Source organism: Perca flavescens, chromosome 23 (genome assembly GCF_004354835.1).
Source record: "Perca flavescens isolate YP-PL-M2 chromosome 23, PFLA_1.0, whole genome shotgun sequence".
Taxonomy (NCBI): domain Eukaryota; kingdom Metazoa; phylum Chordata; class Actinopteri; order Perciformes; family Percidae; genus Perca; species Perca flavescens.
The window spans coordinates 18,430,214-18,449,789 of NC_041353.1; the positions used below are offsets into that span (position 1 = coordinate 18,430,214).

At 42.1% G+C, this 19,576-nt stretch overlaps 1 protein-coding gene across 3 annotated transcripts in view; it reads right to left on the bottom strand.

The window, feature by feature from the left end:
- Nucleotides 1-19,576, bottom strand: part of sox5 (SRY-box transcription factor 5) — a 247,941-nt gene that overhangs the window by 127,614 nt on the left and 100,751 nt on the right. For all 3 annotated transcript variants that reach the window (XM_028570609.1, XM_028570608.1, XM_028570607.1), the window contains one exon: nucleotides 10,124-10,202. The gene's annotated coding sequence lies outside the window, so the exon portion shown is untranslated. The remainder of the gene's footprint in view (nucleotides 1-10,123; nucleotides 10,203-19,576) is intronic.

The following is a 19,576-nucleotide window of genomic DNA, read 5'->3' on the forward strand; positions in this document are numbered from 1 at the left end:
GTGAGGCAATAAAAGTGTAAATTGTTCAACTCAATACTAACCTAGCTAGATGTTAGCGTCTCACACACACTCATTGATTGGACTTGTGGCGCTACAGTAGGATAAGATGTGTTTTGTTTGATGGTGTGTAGTGTATACGATGTGTTCTTGAAATGGAAATTAAACTGTTTCCTACTTTGTGACTGGCTCATATGGCTATCAAGTGAAAGTATTTCTGGCCTAATACATGTATTTTGTTTGGAGAAATGTATGACTTTCGTACCATTTTATCGCCAATTCAGAGCAGCTGTTATGAGAGCAAGCTTAATTCTAATAAAGAGCTGGCGCCGTCTTTGTAAAGCATACACAGATGTCTCATTTACTAAGTCACATATCATATGGACTACTTGTAAAGAAGAAAAGAACCATGAACAGTAAAAAATGTTCTCTTTCTGCTAATGAATGGGTCTGTGGAATTCACCGTTCCACACAGAGACAAACATCTCAGAATGCCTCTGCACAGAAACAAGTTAATAGGAGAGCAAATTCACAAAGGCTGATGATCCACAAACCTAATTTGGCTTGGCAAACCTAATCGTTCAAAATGGATCGAATACAGAGTCTACTGGAGGCCTCTAACTGGTTTACTGCGAGACAAGGAGGGGAACAGGCCTTGGCATTGTTATTCAAACCACAGAAAAATTGTTCACTTCCAATCACATTTAAGCAGAAGTCAACTGCCCACAGGGTTGAGCGCGTGATGGTGTTAAGGTGCCTATTATTGCCCCACAAGACTGCTATGATGTATTTTTGACGGTCAAGTGCTCTTCAGTGGAAAGCAATCGTATTGCATCGCATACAGTGGTATACACAGTCCAACCTGTACAAACACACACACACACACACACACACACACACACACACACACACACACAAATACAAACATATAGAAAAGGATACTCACACACATATCATGCCTGGAGTTAAGTGGAGAGGGAAAAGAGATGTGTGAGAGAATATATATTTAGAGTGTAGACAATGAATACTAATGAGAAGAGAGCGTGGCCCAGACCATAGGGCAGGAGTCAAAGGCCTCACCTTGTTGGTTATCGGTTATCCCTTAATATCCAAGGCAATTGACTGAAAACTGATATTAACATTAAAGTCAAAAGGGAGAAGTCACATAGCAACACACTGATGTATCCTATGTATGTATACGGTACAACCACATCGTGTGCTGTCTGTAACCAAACAATTTAGACGGAGCATTTGAGCATTACGTAATTTCAAGGAATTATGTTGGTTGTGGAAAACATTTTCATCCAGGCCAAGTCAAATATTTCTTTTTCTATATTTCAAAATCACAGCAAAAATCGTCCTTAAGGGGGCTTTAAAATATGTATGTGACACCCTCCTCTTTAGTGGGTGTTCACACCGAAATCCGCCCTGCATTAAAACAATGTGGAGGGCTGCGTTCGTTCAGGCACAGGTGAGAAGTGACAATCAATTAGGGCTGTGCAATTAATTGGAATTTTAAATCGTGATTACGGTTTTGGCTCCTCATGATCACAAAAACAGAATAATCGAGAAAAACTATTATTTTGCACATCACGTTTTGAAAGTAAACTCTTATTTTGTCTTGTGTTCTGAATGAAAACAAAAGTGTTCAAATGGAAAAAGTATTAAGGGAAATTTCACACTTCAAGGTGTTTTCACTGTTGATTTGTTTTACTTTGTCCACTGTTTTTTAGGTTCAATAAATGCAATATCTTTCCAAAACTCAATGAGTAATCGTGTTAAATAATCGTAATTTCAATATTGACCCAAATAATCGTGATTATGATTTTGTCCATAATCGAGCAGCCCTACAATCGATCCAGAAAGTCAAGTTTGAGTTACCGTGCATTTTTAGGGGCTTCCCAGATGGGGGTTGTACGGCAAAATGAAATGAACAAAATTCATACACACTGCTCACTTTTACAGTCAACTTGACAGCCACTGGTGATGTGAAGCGATGTGAAGGTTGGTATTAAGTGGGAGAAAACGGTCAATGCTGCGTGGTGATTTTACGGTCATTTCATTGACATCTCGCATTGCTGTTCAAACAACAGGCTGAACATAAGGCGGTTAAATGACGGAAATGATGGAAAAAGATGGAAGGACGGGCAAACGCGGTGCTAATGGAGCTATTGTGGATGCAGTGAGAGAGGTGACGCTCTGTGGCCAACAGGGAGCAGACAGCAGCCCTGACCTCCCAATCTTACATACAGCGCAGCCACTCTCACGCTGTAATTACCTGTCACGCTGGGATGCTGTGTATCTTTGCATGTTTTGGACGAAGGGGTGTGGTAGGAGACAGCACTTGCACTTGACCCGACATGCAAACCAACTCCGTGTTTCCCATAAATGACATTAAAAAAAGGCAGCCGCACAAACCTGCCTGAGACCCAGGCTCCCCTGGCCCTCTCCCTTTCTGGCTCCCAGTAATTACCTGTGGGCCTATGGAGGGGTGGGAACCATTGTGTGCTGTCTGCGTAGCACTAAGGGAGATGTGGGATTGATGCACACTCAGCGACCTCTCTGATTGGGGTTAACAGCAGCCTCATTTGCATGAGGAGATGGGGCTTTCATTAGCCACAGTAGCAAGACCTCAGATGCCGAACACACACACACACACACACACACACACACACACACGGAGAGGGTCAATTATTTAACCTTTCACAAGACACAAGGTTCTCTTTGTTTTTTTGGGGTGTGTATACAAAATATCATCACATTTGTCATTGTGGCTGGACTTTTACCGGCCAAAATATGCCCAAAAATGTCTGAATACACAAATAGATTTTAATGTGTGAGGACCACAAGTGTAGATAGCGAACTTAGCCATTCCATATCTGTTTTCTCGTAAGAAGTTAGCATGGAAAGGGATAAGCTGGTACTGTGACGTGGCGAAAGGTAAGAGAAATCGCTAGAAAATTTGGTGGCATATGAAGATGTTTAAAAACCAATGTCCTCCTGCATCCATTTTCTTCATATACATTCTACAGTATTCTATAGTTTTGTGGGTGTCAATACTGTAATTTTCTTATGTTGGTCTATTCTGTACATATGACATCATATTGCATGTCTGACCGTCCTGGGAGAGGGATGACGCCCTTGTTGCTCTTCCTGCTGAAGTTTCTTCCATTTTTCCCCCATTAAAGTTTTTTTTGTTTTGTTTCTTGTATGCTGAACAGATTGTAAAGCCCCCTGAAGCACATTTGTGTTATCGGGCTGTATAAATAAATATATAATGTGACTATCTCTGGTTTGGTTCATGATCTGTGGGACAATTTTCAATAATTAAAATGGATGTTCTCCCATTTTTGGCTGCCTTATATGTTAAGTAAAGTATTGTTTGGCAAGGTAAACTAATGTTCCCCAATAGCCTGTCCAACAGTAGCGCCACTGAGCAGAAGATGCTTAAGACACACCCACGAAAATTACGATAATCCAGAACAAATGGTTTTCCCCTTTATGAGAAAGGCTTTTAGCAGCTATAGCTCTAGCACAAAACAGTGCTGAGATACAGCAGGTTTGGCCTTGGTCAACTGATTTTAGAATTAGAATTTATACTATTGAAACCCTTAATACTACATAATGCAGCCACTTGGACACACAGAGAGCACCTGCCAGACAATATACAACTGAAGAAAGCTCAGTGCAGATCTGATCTAGTCACGCAACAAAGTGGACACTTCACTCAATGACACCTACAAATGCTCTCTCTCTCTCGCTCACACACACACAGTCACACACACACACACAGTCACACACACTGTCCTGTGCTGTCATGTATAATTCAGCGTGTGGCCGGGCGGGCAGATGCCTCATCCCCAGGGGGTCCCATCATGCCTTTGCTAGGATGAAACATTTAACAGCACAGGACAAAATGGAACACGCTCAACAAATGAACGGGAAGGCTTTCTGGAAGAACTCGAACTCACACACACACACACACACACACACACACACACACACACACACACACACACACACACACACACACACACACACACACAGTCTCACTATCACATGAATGCTTTAAAACAGACATAACCTTTCACACATGCGGAGCTCAATTAAAATCTGTCAAAGATTTAGAAGAGAAAGAGATTTAGAGTGTTAAGATCTTTTTAACTTAGAAACACACAACATGACATTTCAACATGGCATTTCTACATTTTGATGTTTTTGTACAAAAAAAAACATCTTTTATCATTATGACCTCTAAGCCCCAATGCTCACACACACACACACACACACACACACACACACACACACACGTTCAGAGAGAAACACTGGTTCTCATTTTAAGGCTGGGGAAACAAATGGCCTCTTGGCTGAGCATGCATGCGCACACACACACACACAGATACACACACGGACACACACCATAAGTGTGTCGTTAAATGAGACACCAAACAACTGTAAGAGTGCTTTTACAGCAGCCTCCTGGGTGAATGACTGAAGAGAAACCACAATATGGGCGCATAATATCAATATCGTTCCATATTCAGCACATGACAGGGCAAAGAAGAGGAAGCTGTGAGTGAGTGAGTGAGTGAGTGAGTGAGTGAGTGAGTGAGTGAGTGAGTGAGTGAGTGAGTGAGTGAGTGAGTGTGTGTGTGTGTGTGTGTGTGTGTGTGTGTGCGCTCAGAGGCTTATGTATATATATATATGTAACGCATGCCTGTGCTTGATGGAGCACAGAGGAAGAAGCTCTGTAAGTGTGAGCAGATGCTGGTGCTGTGTGTATGTGTGTGTCTGTGCGTGCGTGAGAGAGAGAGAGAGAGAGAGAGAGAGAGAGAGAGAGAGAGAGAGAGAGAGAGACTAAGTAGGCCTGGAGCGTGGCCAGGCTGGTTGTACACCGAATATTAATGTGTTGTAACCTCGACACATAAGGAGCTGCTGGTGCTGGAGAGGAGCCTCCTCTGATGACATCACACAAGGAGACAGGGACTCCTACCTGATGTAGCACACTGAGGCATGACTCCTCCTCTCCTCTAGTTTCCTCTAATCTAACCTCGTCTCCTCACACATGTTGTCCTTTACCCTCCTCATCTTCTCCCTCATCTTCTCTTTTCCTTCCATCCTCTTTGCTCACATCGCTTCTTTCTTGAAACTCTAAAGTTTCCTCACGCACAAATGTCCTCTGCCCTCCCCATCTTCTCCTCCACACCTCTGTTCTCCTTCCTTTTATAAAACCTATGTTCTCTGCCCTACTCTTCTCTGCTGACCCTCTCTGCTCATATCCTATGTCCTCCACCCTTCATCTTGTTTTCACCAGCCTTCTTCCCCCTCTACTCAGCACTCCTTTCTTCATTTTCTTCCTCCACCTTCTCCCTCTCACCTTTTCCGTCCCCCATTCACCCTTCTTTCCTTTAATCCAACCTAGGCTTCTCAAATTCCTTCACCTCAGCTCCTCTCTTTTCCTTCCATCCTCTTATTCTCTCCTCTGCTCTCCTTCTTTTCTTCAATCTCTTTCATCACATATATTGCCCTACTCCTCTTATCCCTCTCTCCTCCTGTCTTTTACTCCTCCATCTTCCTTCCTTTTAGGTTATCCAACCTTGTCGCCTGATGTCCGCCACCCTTCTCCTTTTCTCCCTCCTCTCCTTTCTTCAATCTCCTTCTCCACCTCCATCCCCCTCTTCCCCGTTACTTCCCAACACCACTCTCCTCTCCACTTGTCTCCTTGTCTTCGTTCCCCTCCTCACTTCTCCTTCCATAACCTTGCACTATCCTCAGCTCCCTTTCTATCTCCAATCTCTTCCTCCTCCATCCCCCTCTCCTTCCACCACCTCTTGTCCATTATTATTGCCATTCTCCCTCCTGTGTGTGAGTGTATATGATTCAGGCTGTACAAGTCACTCTCTTTCCTTTATGTCTCTGTCTTTCTATTCCACCTCTCTCTCTCTCTCTCTCTCTCTCTCTCTCTCTGCTCACTGCCAGGCTACCGCAGCCCAAACTGTTCAGCTGCAACCGTTCCAAGCCCAATAATTACAGCTTGTCAGAAAGAATTAATTTTCTCATTTCTCATAAAGACGTGTAAAAAATTACCATGTTATTATAACGCCGCCACTCTCTGGAGGCACCAACGAAAACCAAATTTAATTTTGGAAATTCTTCCCTCGCACATTAAATTAAACACATAAATAAGAGTTTAGGAATTGGGGGGGGGGAGGTTGTTTGGGAGGTGGGGGGAGCATATGTTCGTTAGGCTGGGCACAGCAATGGGTAATGGCCGTCGTAATGTTTTGATGGGCAAGGTTATTGGTAAGCACCAATGCATTTGCATGATCACCGTCGCGGCAGGCAAGCGAGCTGCCAATTAGCTCTCACACAGCTCTGGACAGAGCTGGGAGAGAGAGGACCGGGGATCTGTTGGCCATAAGAAACACGCAGCAGGATACGGAACTAAGCTAATTAACAAGCACGTATGGAGAATAGCATATTTCCTGCAGGGAGATGCTCTGCGAGATGTGTTGCTCTTCACGGAGGATCTGTTACTCTTATGAAAATGTTTATGATTTACAGTAAAGCAAGGCTTTGCGTTCAATGGTGCAAATACCAACAACAACAAAAACATGGCAACAGACCTTGCATGAAGATGCAATAAAATCTATTAAATATATTTGTGCTTATATTGGGTGCTACAATTCTATAATGCTCTTTTTGCTTTGCTCACGTTGTTTTGTCAAGGCTCGATAGGCTATTGCTTTAGCTAAGCGTGCCGTGAGTGGACACTGATCTGGCTAACACTGGCGCATTTACAGAAATGTTCATTAATGTGCATTGTCCTAATCAAATACATTTTTTTTTTTTTAAATCACAGAAATATACAGAAAAATCCATAGAAAAAGATCCATATTCTAAATCTGCAACATCATGTAAATGCAGTAGTAGAATGTTTTCCTCTAGAGTAGAAGTACACAGTAAGTCAGTAGTAGGCCTAGGCTATACCATGTTGGTGCATATTTAGTGCTTTAGTGGCCTTCTGTAAGTAAATTTGGGGTACAACGGTTCTGCAGGACGCTACAAGCAGCAATACCACAGGCCAAGCAATCAGCCCGTTCCAAACGGGCACATTTTCAACGGGGCACTGTGCTAGTGATTGCAAACAGCATGATATCTGTAGGTTATGTTTTCATCAGGTTTGCTTCTTTGCAGCTCAGTTTCTTTTTTGCGATGGGATTGAAAGATGGGATCACATTTCTGGAGATGGATAATCCGTCTTTTCCCCTTGTGTGAGCTAGCTAGGTAACAAGAAACTGAACGTGAAACTGATGCAGAAGACCAGCCCCTTCTCGCTCTGCCGGAGAACTCCCACAACGAAACAAACCCAAACACAGATGAACGGGGTGTCCCCTCCAACTCTCTGGCACAGCGAAGGCAGGGACTTTCCCTGCCTGCAGCACAGGACACTCACAGACACAGACACACACACACACACACACACACACCCTCTTCCAGTGACACACAGAAAAAGGTCACCCCTGGTTGACACACACGCAGTGGGCAGATTCATGGCCGATCTGACAGGGCTGCTCCAAACATTCATACATCTACGCATGCACAAACACACTACCACACACCCGGGCCACGGTCAGTGTAACCAGTGCCAGCTAAATCTCCTCAGCAGAGCAGTGATGAGGCCGCAATCTGTGATCATGACACTGCCTTGACACACACTGTCTGGACTTCTCCGCACACGTAAACACACAAAGAGGCAAGCACAAGAGAGCGTGCAGACCGTATCAGCTGAGCCTCTGTTTCACGGTCATTTGTGTTGGGTCTGCGTTTGCTACCGCTGCCCTCCTCTGACTCCAGGCCATGCTCGCCACACAGCAGCGTCCACTGCTTTTCGTCAGCGCAGCCGAGCATCCCTCGGGATAGTTTGTCACTGACGTGTCACAACATTTACAGAAATTCAACAGTCAAATTCATTTTTTTTTTGTGCAAAGTTTTTAGATGAGTAGTCAAAGTTCTCAAGATAGAAACAAGTGACCGTGCAGAGAATAAGTGGCTTGTGTAGTTAAAAGCCTTGCCAGCTACCGGAAAAAGACAAAATATATCAGTTTGGCAGCTGGTTAGTACATTCTAGCGCACTTTTCAAGGGAATAAAGTTAACCTTTTCCTCATTATGAAACTTAGTATGGCTGCATTGCATGATCAGTACTGAGACTACAGTACTGTGGGTATCTATAGCTAAGTTTCCATCCACTTTTCAATCGAATTATTTGCAGTTCGGTAAAAAAAACTCATGCGAATAAAGCTGGTGAAAGTGTGTTTCCATCAAACAGCTTTAAAGCCAATAAGAACCTGTGCATAATGACGTCACATGCTGTTTTGCGATTAAATTGGTATATCAAATTGATTTGAGACTTTTTAAGGTGTTTCCCTTCATTTTTGCACTGAATCGCACAAGACTCAAGCAAACTTTTGCGAACAAAGTTTTGCTAGACAGTTGTTGTTGTTGTTGTTAATATTAGAAGCCAAGCTATAAGCTCCGATGGGCCTTTGGCTGAGGATCTGATCCAGCTAATCATAAAGGTGGAACTTGCCTTATATTTTCCCTCCGGCACCGCTGCGAGACAACTCTCTTTTTTGAGCCGGGTATCGCTGTTTGAGCGCCTTCCATTTACTCCGCAGGACGTCCCACGGCTTGTCGTAAGGGACATTCTAAAACGCTTAACGTGAAAAAGCTTAACGTGGTTTAATATCTAAACAACGATCAATCATCACCAGATTTATCATGGTCATATCTTGTCATGAACACTTAAGCCTGTCAAAAAAACAAAATCAAAATCCAACGATTATAGAAGTTATCTACCGTTAATGTGTCAGATAACGTCTATAATATTTGGACATTGGGTTAGATTTGACTGTTTTAAGTGGTTATGATGAGCAATATAGAAGAGGATTTTTTTGGTGATGATCGATGATCGTTGATGATCGATGATCGTTGATTAAGTGCATTAAACCACGTTAAGCTTTTTCACATTAGGACTTATAAAGCCAATGAGAACCGTGGAGAGTCAACCCCCAGCCGCTCCGCTGCCCTGAAGCAGAAACGCTTTATGTCAGATAACGTCCATAATAATTGGACATTGGGTTAGATTATTTGACAGTTTTCCGTGGTTAGGATGGGTAATATGAGAGAGAAATTTGGTGATGATTGATCATTGTTTTGGTACATTAAACCACGATAAGCTTTTTCCTCGCCATACGGCCATTGATGAAGAAAACAATGTGAGATAACTTCTATAATCATTGGATTTCGATTTAGTTTTTTCGACAGGCGTAAGTGTTCATGACAAGATATGACCATGATAAATCTGGTGATGATTGATCGTTGTTTAGATACATTAAACCACGTTAAGCTTTTTCACGTTAAGCGTTTTTAGAATGTCCCTGTCGTAACCTTTGTTGGTCATTTCCTTCGCGAGCTCCTGATAAATGATGGCGTTTCTTTGATTTTTGCTTTGGTAAATTAAATTAAAAAAGTATCTCGTCTCCTCGTTTTGTCCACTTACATTTGTTTTTGTTGACACCTGTCATGTGTGCAAACAGAGCGGAAATACTGGGCGGAAATGAACTGAAACTTCTTCTTCTTTGTTTTATTGCAGCTTGCAACCATAAAATGACCTAAAACTTAATCGCAATTCATTATTTATTCGGCAAATAACGTTTCCATCAGCGTTTATCGCATAAGCCGTATATTGATCAAGAGAAAATCCGATGAAACCGAACGTATTTTCTTTGAGTCGACATTCATGAAATTCAATCGGATTTTACTGTTTCCATAAGGCATTTTTCATTCGATATCACTTAATTCGGATAAAATCGGGTCGATGGAAACATAGCTTATGATTAATTTATCTTAACCAGTATGATAATTGACTGTCAGTACAAAGGAAAAATAATGTGTGTAAGAAATTAACAACAAAAAAGTATGAAAGTGTTTAGCTGCCTTGGAGTAGGTTTTTTTTAAATAACACTAACTGTAAACCTAACTGTGGCAGACTGATGGATGGAACTGTCAGTGGATGTAACATACACAGTAATTGGACAATAGGAGATCAGTGGGAGCTCCTACCAGTAACTTGACGGGTCAACCTGGAGAGAAAAATGTCTCTGAAGTAATCAGATCCTCTGTCTGCTGGCCCCCCTCACTCCTGGACAAAAAGAAGAACAAAAGATGTATTAATAGCACAATATTTATGTCATCTAACGGCAGTCTGGACTTATTTTTACAACTGAAATAAAAAATGTATTAGAGAGAAAGTAGGCTACCGAAAAAAGGTACCGGTACCGAATTCCAGGTAGTAGTATCGGTACAGAAGCTGACCAGGAAAAACGAGTACTCAACTTGAATGTACAGTATATTGCTTAAAAGTTAAGTGAGTTGATAAATTGTTTTTGTTATGGACAATCGTTCCAGACCCCTGACCTTAAAAACAATTCAGATGCGGACCTTAAAGTGATACGGTTGAGAACCCCTGATGATAGAGGTTAGAAAGCAAACTGGGAAAAAAAAAAGAAGAGATTGTAAGCAAGCCGGGTTTTTCTTGGTGCAACTTTCTTTAAAAGGTCCCATGGCATGACAATTTCACTTTATGAGGTTTTTTAACATTAATATGCATTTCCCCAGCCTGCCTATGGTCCCCCAGTGGCTAGAAATGGTGATAGGTGTAAACCGAGCCCTGGGTATCCTGCTCTGCCTTTGAGAAAATGAAAGCTCAGATGAGCCGATCTGGAATCTTCTCCTTATGAGGTCATAAGGAGCAAGGTTACCTCCCCTTTCTCTGCTTTGCCCGCCCAGAGAATTTGGCCCACCCATGAGAGAGAGAGACATCATGGCTTTCAAACAAGCAAAGTGGCAACACCCCCACCCTCCACCTTGCCCCCCCCTCTCCTCCTCAATAGCTACACAGACACAGAAATGGCACATACTAAGGAAAGCTCATTGTGGGACTGGCTCTAGTGGCTGTAATTCTGCACCATGGCTGAATTTCAGGAAAGAGACTTCAGATACAGTATTAGGGGACCACTAAGGCCTATATAAAAGCATCCAAAGAGCACCATATCATGGGACCTTTAAGTCTTTTGTCTTATAGTTCTTATATCAAACAGTTCTACCCTCAAACGGATAGATCCCAAGTTTTACCTGGATAACTGAGTGTGTGATGATTGGGTGTTGTGTGTCATTGTGCATGAAATTGTGAGTTAAGAGAGAGAAAGTACAGTGAAAGGAGGTAAGCAGGAAAATAAAGACACGAAAAGTGGGAAGTGTCAGAATAAGAAAAGCTCACGGCAGATTAACTCATTCTAGTTTACAGATCCTCTACTCCTTTCCTCTCCTCATTCCTTCATTCCTCCTCCTTTTCTCTCCCTCACCCACGCCCTCTTGCTCCCTACATTCCTCCTACCCTCACCCCCTTCACACCAACATTCTTCCATCTATAAATATCAACAAGAGAGACTATAGAAGTACACACACACACTGCAAACACACACACACACACACACACAACAGTTAAAACCAATGAGCACAGTGGCACATTGTGCCAGCAGAGCCAATGCACACTTCCACGGCCATTACTCCCCATGGAAACAGGCGAGCGCATTCGCACACACATGTGATGTTGACGTTGTACCCGCACAGTGGCTGCCTTAGACAATAAGCTATTTCAGGGCCAAATCGCTGACAAAAATCCATTTTTCCACCCCACTAAAAAAGATCAGGAATGAGGGAGGGAGAAAGAGCAGGATCGAGAGAAAAGCTGAAATCAAATAAACAGTGGCGTACATCTCTCTTAAGCTGGATTTATCTCTGTATTTTGTCATCATTCTAATTTATTCCCCAACCTGCTTACAATTACTGCCTTTTCAAAACTCATATCGCCGGCTTGTTGTTGTTCTCAGAGAGATTGCGTGGTATCTGAAAATGAATGAGCGGGGGACTTGCATAAGGTGGAAAAGCTCCTAGTGTACTTTTGTAGATTATCCACTTGATACCGATTCATTTTCTCTCGCACTTGTCACAGTTTTGTAAAGGAGGCGATGTAGGACAAACATGCAAACGCACACAAAAGAACACAAGTGCACGCACGCAGACACACACGGTACTGTAGAGTGTAGAGGAAGGGAGTGGGCTCATCATCTTTAGTTGTGATTACAACACTTGGCAAGCTCTCCCCTGCCTGTTTGCCTGCCTATTGCCTTACAAATGGATTAGTAAGCCCTGTTCCATTTGTGTGTGTAGCTTCTCTGAGATTTAGGCTGACTTACAAATAACACCAATCAGATTTGGGAGCAGCCGTTGTGTAGTCTTTTTTTTTTTTTTTTCGGGGAATATTGGGCGATGTGATTTGGGGACAGGACTGCTTGTATACGCTTAGTTTGGAAAACCTTGGGACTGTGCGCGTGTGTGTGTGTGTGTGTGTGTGTGTGGCGTGTGTGTGTACGTCTGTGTGAAGATCTTACACATCTCATAATAAGGAAGTCTGACTGCAACTTTTGGAGTCAGTTGGCAGTTAATCCATGGGAGGCCTGCTCGCTCATCCCTAGTTTACATGTACTACAGAAGAGGACAACACTGATCTGAGCAAGAGAGAAAAAGAGAAGATTTGGACAGGGAAAGCATGGTACAAGATGATGAGTGTGGTATAAGGGAAAAGGCAGGAAATTCTCTTTTCTATTTGCGGGATTGGCGTTTGTTGTTCTTATTGGTCCAGGCCAAAAGCACAGTGGTAACACAAGGAGCATCCGATGAGGGAACTGCAATTAACAATGCCACTGCGCTCATCATTTCAATTCTCTTGTATCTGGATAAAATCCATGTGAGATTTAAGACACTTTCATTTACATGTAGTCACATATCTGCGTCTCCATTAGCTGGATCACATATCTGGCTGCAAAGCGTCTCGGTCGATCTTACTCCTGCTGAAAGGGTGGTGGGAATGCACCTGGACAGAAGAAGAATGACTTTTTACCAGTTTAGCTGGCTAGCTAGCTAGCAACTATCCATCAACTAACATAAACACACGGGTGAATCCTATTTATGAACGAGACAAAAGTTTAAACGCCCCCACAGGCTCCTGCTCGCGTCGCTCCCTCACCCACAAAGATCGATGCTCTCTAACTCACACAGGTCATTCGTTGGTTGAAGTGATCAGCGAGCACGTATTCGCTACCGTTGCTCAGCGCACCCTCTAAATGATCGCATGTTTTGAAACGCGTTTTCATCTCGCATGTTTAATGAGACGGGGAGAAGGACGGCTAATTTCAGTATAACTTCAGCTGCCATCACCGCAGGGGACAGACTGGACAAATCTTGTTGAAACATTTCGAACTTGCGCGGAAATGTCTTTGCGGAGAATGTGGTCTCAACTCGCTTTTTTTCACCCGTTGACTTTTTATGCCATCTTTATGTTCTGTCTGAAAACACAGTTATACTGTAGTTAAAGTAGTAAAGAGGTCCTGAAAGCTTGATGACTTCAGGACTGTGTGACACAGTCCCATAGACAGTATATATAGAATGGACCAACAGATCCCGTTGCTCTGGACGGGGACCAGTGAAGGATATTAGAAGCACTCGCTGTCAAAGTGACGCCAAAATGAATAGCAGTCAATGGGATGCTAATGGGGGGTGAGTGCTTGTTAGCATCAAAATGCCGTCATAGGAGCTACGCTTGCCAGACGCTCGCTTACCCCCTTGCACAGTCCAATCGGACTCTTAAATCCAAGGGATTTAGGGACCAAAGTTGAACTCTTCACAAAAGCACTGTGCAAACTGTTCGCCTTTATGAGCAAACTCGCTGATTGCATTGACTCCATTGAAATGACTTAATTGATTTCAGGGATGTGGTGATCAGGTTTTTTTGGCCCCCAATCCCGATGTGATTTTTAAAATATTGAATTTTTGACGATACAGAGTCCCGATCCGACACCTGTATTTGCCTAGATAATAGAGCTACACACCTTTTCTTTTATCCACAAAAATATCTAAGTAAACAAAGTAACTAAAAGATGGGTTCAGCTAAATTAAATTAACATATATAGGAAAAATAAAACGCTTGCATGAGTCGAATTTGGAATGCAATCTGATGTATGAAGACTTAATGGGTGGTGCACAATGTTCTCCTTTCTCAATACAGTATCCGAGAGGTGTTCATTCAACCCTTTGTACGTGTGGACGCCTGTGTGTTCTATAGAGAGCATGACACGTCTATGAAGATTCTAATACTTTCATGTACCATGTGACCCTAAGCCGGAACAAAACAATATCACAAAAACATATAGTGTAATTGCACGAAATGTCCCCTTAAAAATATTGTATTGATATTATCTTTGTTTATTAGTAGTTATTTGTGCTTGGCATCAAGGAGCCGATCCAGGTCAGTCCATCAGGGTCATGAGACTTCTTTGCACAGGCACTAACTACATGTGAGAAAATAATTTCTTTTCTCTTCTTTTTAACAAACAAACCCTGTCCACTCTCCTCTATTATTTATACATTAGAAAATTGAGAGCAACAATTGGAGTGCAAAAGAACATGAGTGTTTGGTATATGGGAGAAGTGAGTAAGTAAGTGTGTGTGTGTGCGCACATATGTGTTTCTCCCGACCCTGGAGTACAGTTTGTGTGAATAAAGCTCTGAGCTGTGCTTCCATTAAGCCTCTTTCAACACAATGCCTTTCTCTCTCAGAAACTCTGTCTGATGGAAATCTGCTTTTGTTGCCACAGTTCAATGTCCCTGCTATCTCCTGATGGAAGGAGAGAGAAAGGAAGGCCTGAATGGGCCTCTATAGTTTTATGTTCCAGACAGTTCACGCACACACATTATGCCAAATCACACACACTCCTTGCTCCTCTACAATGAAATCAATGCTCTCAGTTTTCCTCTCTGTGCGCAGCATCTCACAGTGCCAGAGGCTTCTTGTGATCAAACACCACATCATGTTCTGCAACTTCTGATACTGATGCTAACACAGTGCGGCTTTTGTACTCTGGTGTGGCTCTTCATTCACAATGTATTCATGTTTTCTTTTTTGGATGGATACTTCTTAATTATTTTCAATTTTTTTGTATTATTCTTACCGTGTTGTGTGTTGTCTGATATATCTCTCCCATATTAGCTTTGTAAGGTATACTATCCCCGTACCTTGTATTACCATTGTCTAAAAAAAAGAAAATCCACAAACTGTAAAGTCAAGTGAGTGTGTAACTCAAATCAGCAATGTAAAATGTGGCATTTTAAACAAGAAAAAAAAAGCCAAGACATTATTTGGCCTCCACATTTTTGACCAAAATGACATAATCATGATTGCAGTGACTTTATAGCACATGTCCACAAAAGGGTTTTTCTTTTTAGCAAACTGTAAAAGCAAGCAGAAATATATAATATCCAACATAATTTGCTCACATTCAACGTTTAGATTTTGGATTGCATGTTGTAATGTTCGGCTCCACAATCTTGGCACTGTCTGTGTGTTGGGTTGAGTGGGTTATAGAAGTGAACACATCTCAGGAAATATGTCTGGTTTGGTTTGGATAGGCGCACTGGGCTGCTGCTCCCAGGGCTACCGTGGGACCAGGAGTGTCCCGGGATAAAGCCTGATTGTTGGGAAGATAAAGGCCGCTAACAGAGTGGACAGAGAGGGGAGGGACCACAGGACCGTCCCGCCAATGGCTGCCCCACACACACACACACACACACACACACAAAGAAGTGAACCTAAACACGCACGTAAGCATATTCTACAATGGTTTTGCAGTAGCTTTCTACAGTAGTTTCACATTCTAAAGAACAAACACTAACACATTGTCAAAGTGGTATGTTGGAATGTGTTGGTGAAGTTATGTAACAAGACTGTGTCAACAGCGAGAGTCCGACAAAGACAAAGACAGATACAGAGAGAGAGAGACAGGATAGTAACATTCACATATAGATTGAAAGCTATCGATCCAATACCGCAGGGATCATTTGGCAAAACATTTGTTTTAATTAAAGGTGTGTCTCTAAGGTGAGCCACATAGAAGACAGAAACAGGGAATGAGAACAAGTTAATGCACAAACAAACACAAACACAACCTCCACTGCTGGCCAACTGAAAGCTTCTGACTGGGTGAAATGGATTCTAGACAGGATACAATGAAGACAGATTAAGGACATCTTAGCCTCTAACCTCCTATTGGCGAGGTGACCAGGGTCAAAGACACCCCTGGAGTAGAGAGAGACCGCTGGCGATTAACCACAGTTAACCGACATTAATAATTTTGACCGATTAATACTATCATCTTTTTTTTTTATTATTGGTTTATTTGATAGGGACCATGTATATTTATGAACATTGTTGTATAAAAACACCATGTAAATATGCCAGAATTAATAAAAAATAACTACTTTCCATCTTCAGTCACTAGGCAGGTGACATAAGACTAACATAGAGACAACCAGCAGCCATACAGCACTCATTCACTATACAGTAAAAAGGTACACATAATGGTGACATTGACAAAACAAACAAGCAAAACTAAACAAAAATGACAAAGACATTATTCATCCACCTCTATACTGCATTCAATTTAGCAGTGAAAGTGTATGGGTAAAGAAATGTGTGACTGTTTTGATAATAACAATATTATCCAAAATAAAAAAGTTTTATAAAAAGGTTTATTGCACGTCTTTAATTCCTTAGCTGCTAGTTACCTTGCTAGTGCAAACTTTGCACTAGCAACTTGCTTTATTTTCTGCTAAATGTGTGGCTCTTTGCTGGACCGAGCTCACAGCAGAGAGCAACATGACACACGCCACTATATCGATGAGGACTGAACCTGTCTCCACCGCAGACACCTGTCAGCGGTGGAGACAGGTTCAGACATACACGCTGCGGACAGCTGTGGACATTTACGAGTCGCGCGGACGTGCAAGGGGTTCCAGGACAGTGGCTGCAAGTGTCCAAGACAATGCACGCGAAACCATGGCTGCACGACCGGTTACAAGTCGGCAGGTGTCTGCAGACGCCGAGTGCGGAAAGTATGTCAGAGCGTCCTAGACGGTTGAACTGGGACTCCGTTGCCTGCTTGTCCGTTAACAGTTAATGATTGGTTAACGAGGGTCGGATATCGGTCAGAAAAAAAATATCCCTAGAACAAGCACACATTGATACATTCTTATAATAATATGGCAGCATATTATGGTTCGGATTCCTTTATGTGTGTATAAGCAAAGGCTCCTCAGTGAATGAAGGGTCCGTTTACCCAAAATCACAAAGATTACCCAATCTGTCGTCAAGAGTTGTCCAGTTGTCAAGTAATTCCCAAAACTGTTTACTCATGCTGTTGTTGTTGAATTGTTGGGATTTTCCAATTCTAAGTCAAATATTACAAAACCTCAGCAAATAAAACCCAAACTATCTGCATAGCTAGATACCAATACATTTATTAGCTATACCTGCTTATCCTTGAGGGGGGCTGGAGCCAATCCCAGCTGACATTGGATGAGAGGCGGGGTACACCCTGGGACTGATAAACAGTCAATCACAGGGCATGCCTAGATACCACTAGAGGGAATTGAAAGAAATGCGCCTTCATGTTATTAGGGTGCACTAACCCTTTAAAGGGGAAGTAAAGAGCGATATACTGTTTGGACAGTGTGTGTGCGTGCATGAGCAGTTGTAGCATCTGTGAGGGTCACAATGTTGAAGTCCAATCTTGTTTTATCAAATTAATAGTGGCCTTCTCAGCATCCCTCCATGCGCACGCACGCGCACACATGCGCGCACACACACACACACGCACGCACACAGTTGCATTGCATATTTGCCACTTAATCACGTTACTCACGGTCTGCCACACTACAACACGCTCACACTGACATTACATACCAACTCCAGCTCACTTACACAAACTGTTGATACACAGCTCATACATGAAGATATAAAGTATACAGTTCTTATGTTGCTCATACAGTAGTCTAACACTGACCATTACATGTATACAAGCCCATACATTCACATATAAACAGTTATAGAAGTTACTTATCTAACTGTCTCTTGAAGGCACAATTCACTATTCAGAAAGTATGAACAGTGAAGGACTTGCATTGTGCTATGCACTACATACAATCCTTCAATCTTCAATTCGATCCATGTGGACAATGGCATCGCCGCAGCTATTTTATTTATTCCTTCATTCATTTTAAATGTATTAGGGCTGTAATGCTGCATTCTGTAAATGATAATGTTAACAAGAAGAAAATGTACTATTATTATATCCAATGGGAAAATGAATGCCCTGGAGCGCATTATATGAAAAGAAGATTGGTCTAATATACAAACAATACGCCATTGGGTTCAAAGATGTCCTCATGAAGCACAACTTATCGGGACAAATGTGTTTAGCAATTATGCATCAGTGACATCAGGGTATTGTGTTGTTTGTTCTATGGACAAGGACGCATCTCAGTACCTTGACCCCTTATCAGAGCTGGTCAATAGCTATTCAAACCGAGGGTTCCTTTTGAAATACGACATCACCACTTTCCTTTACCAAGTCTAAATCAACCTGGGTAATTAGAATTATATAAACAAGGAAGAATGAGAGCTTTTCTTTCCTGCCTTTGTGAGACAGAATGGGTGGATTTTTTGATGGATGTCAATAAAAACACCAGATACACAGTTAAGAGACCTTGTACAGACCTTGAAACAAACACACAAACATGTAGCAGAGAGAAACTCGCTTGACAAACATCACGCTGCCATAATGTGCTTTTCTCTAGGGCTCTCAATCCAAAAATCTACAACAGTGTCTTGTCTGCTCTGTCCTGTCCTCACCTCATGTGGGCAGTTCATACTAAATGACTGGTCCTTATTAAACCGGTTACATTGCTTTCATGTACTGTAAATAAAAAAGGTGTCCTGAAACATAGGATCAATATGTGTTGCACACATGGAGGCAGTAGTTGTTCTGCCTCTATTTCCTATGTCCATTCAATACATTTGGTTACAGTGTTTGCACATCTCAATGCCATTTTCTCTCCTTTATTAATATATTAAAAAGATCTCTGAGGCTAGCATTGTGTCCAGTGTTCAAACTAAATAAATGAATGAATGAAAATTGTACAATATGAAATGGTAAAAGCAGAATATGAATGGTATAGTATGAGTTAGGGGTGTTGAAATGAATCATTGCATCGATGCATCACAACGCAGACCTGGACGATTCTGCATCGATGCAGTGAAAGACCATAATCGATTATTGCCTATTGATGTTACTTGTTGATTTTCCGCTCACTTGCTTTTTTTGTTTCTGCCTTTTTTTGTAACTTTTTGATATTAATGAACGTCTGTTACATTCAAGCCATTACCAAATGAGTTGCTACCAAGCTAATTAAGACTATCAGCTCCACACAACTCTCTCTGTATTTCTCACTATGGCTGTGTTCAGAAGATTGTGGCGTCCGGTGAGATAATTACCTCTTTTTAATCCTCTGTGTTCTCCTTGGCTACTAGTAACTGCGTGGAGGAGGGTGGAGGAGGGTGCG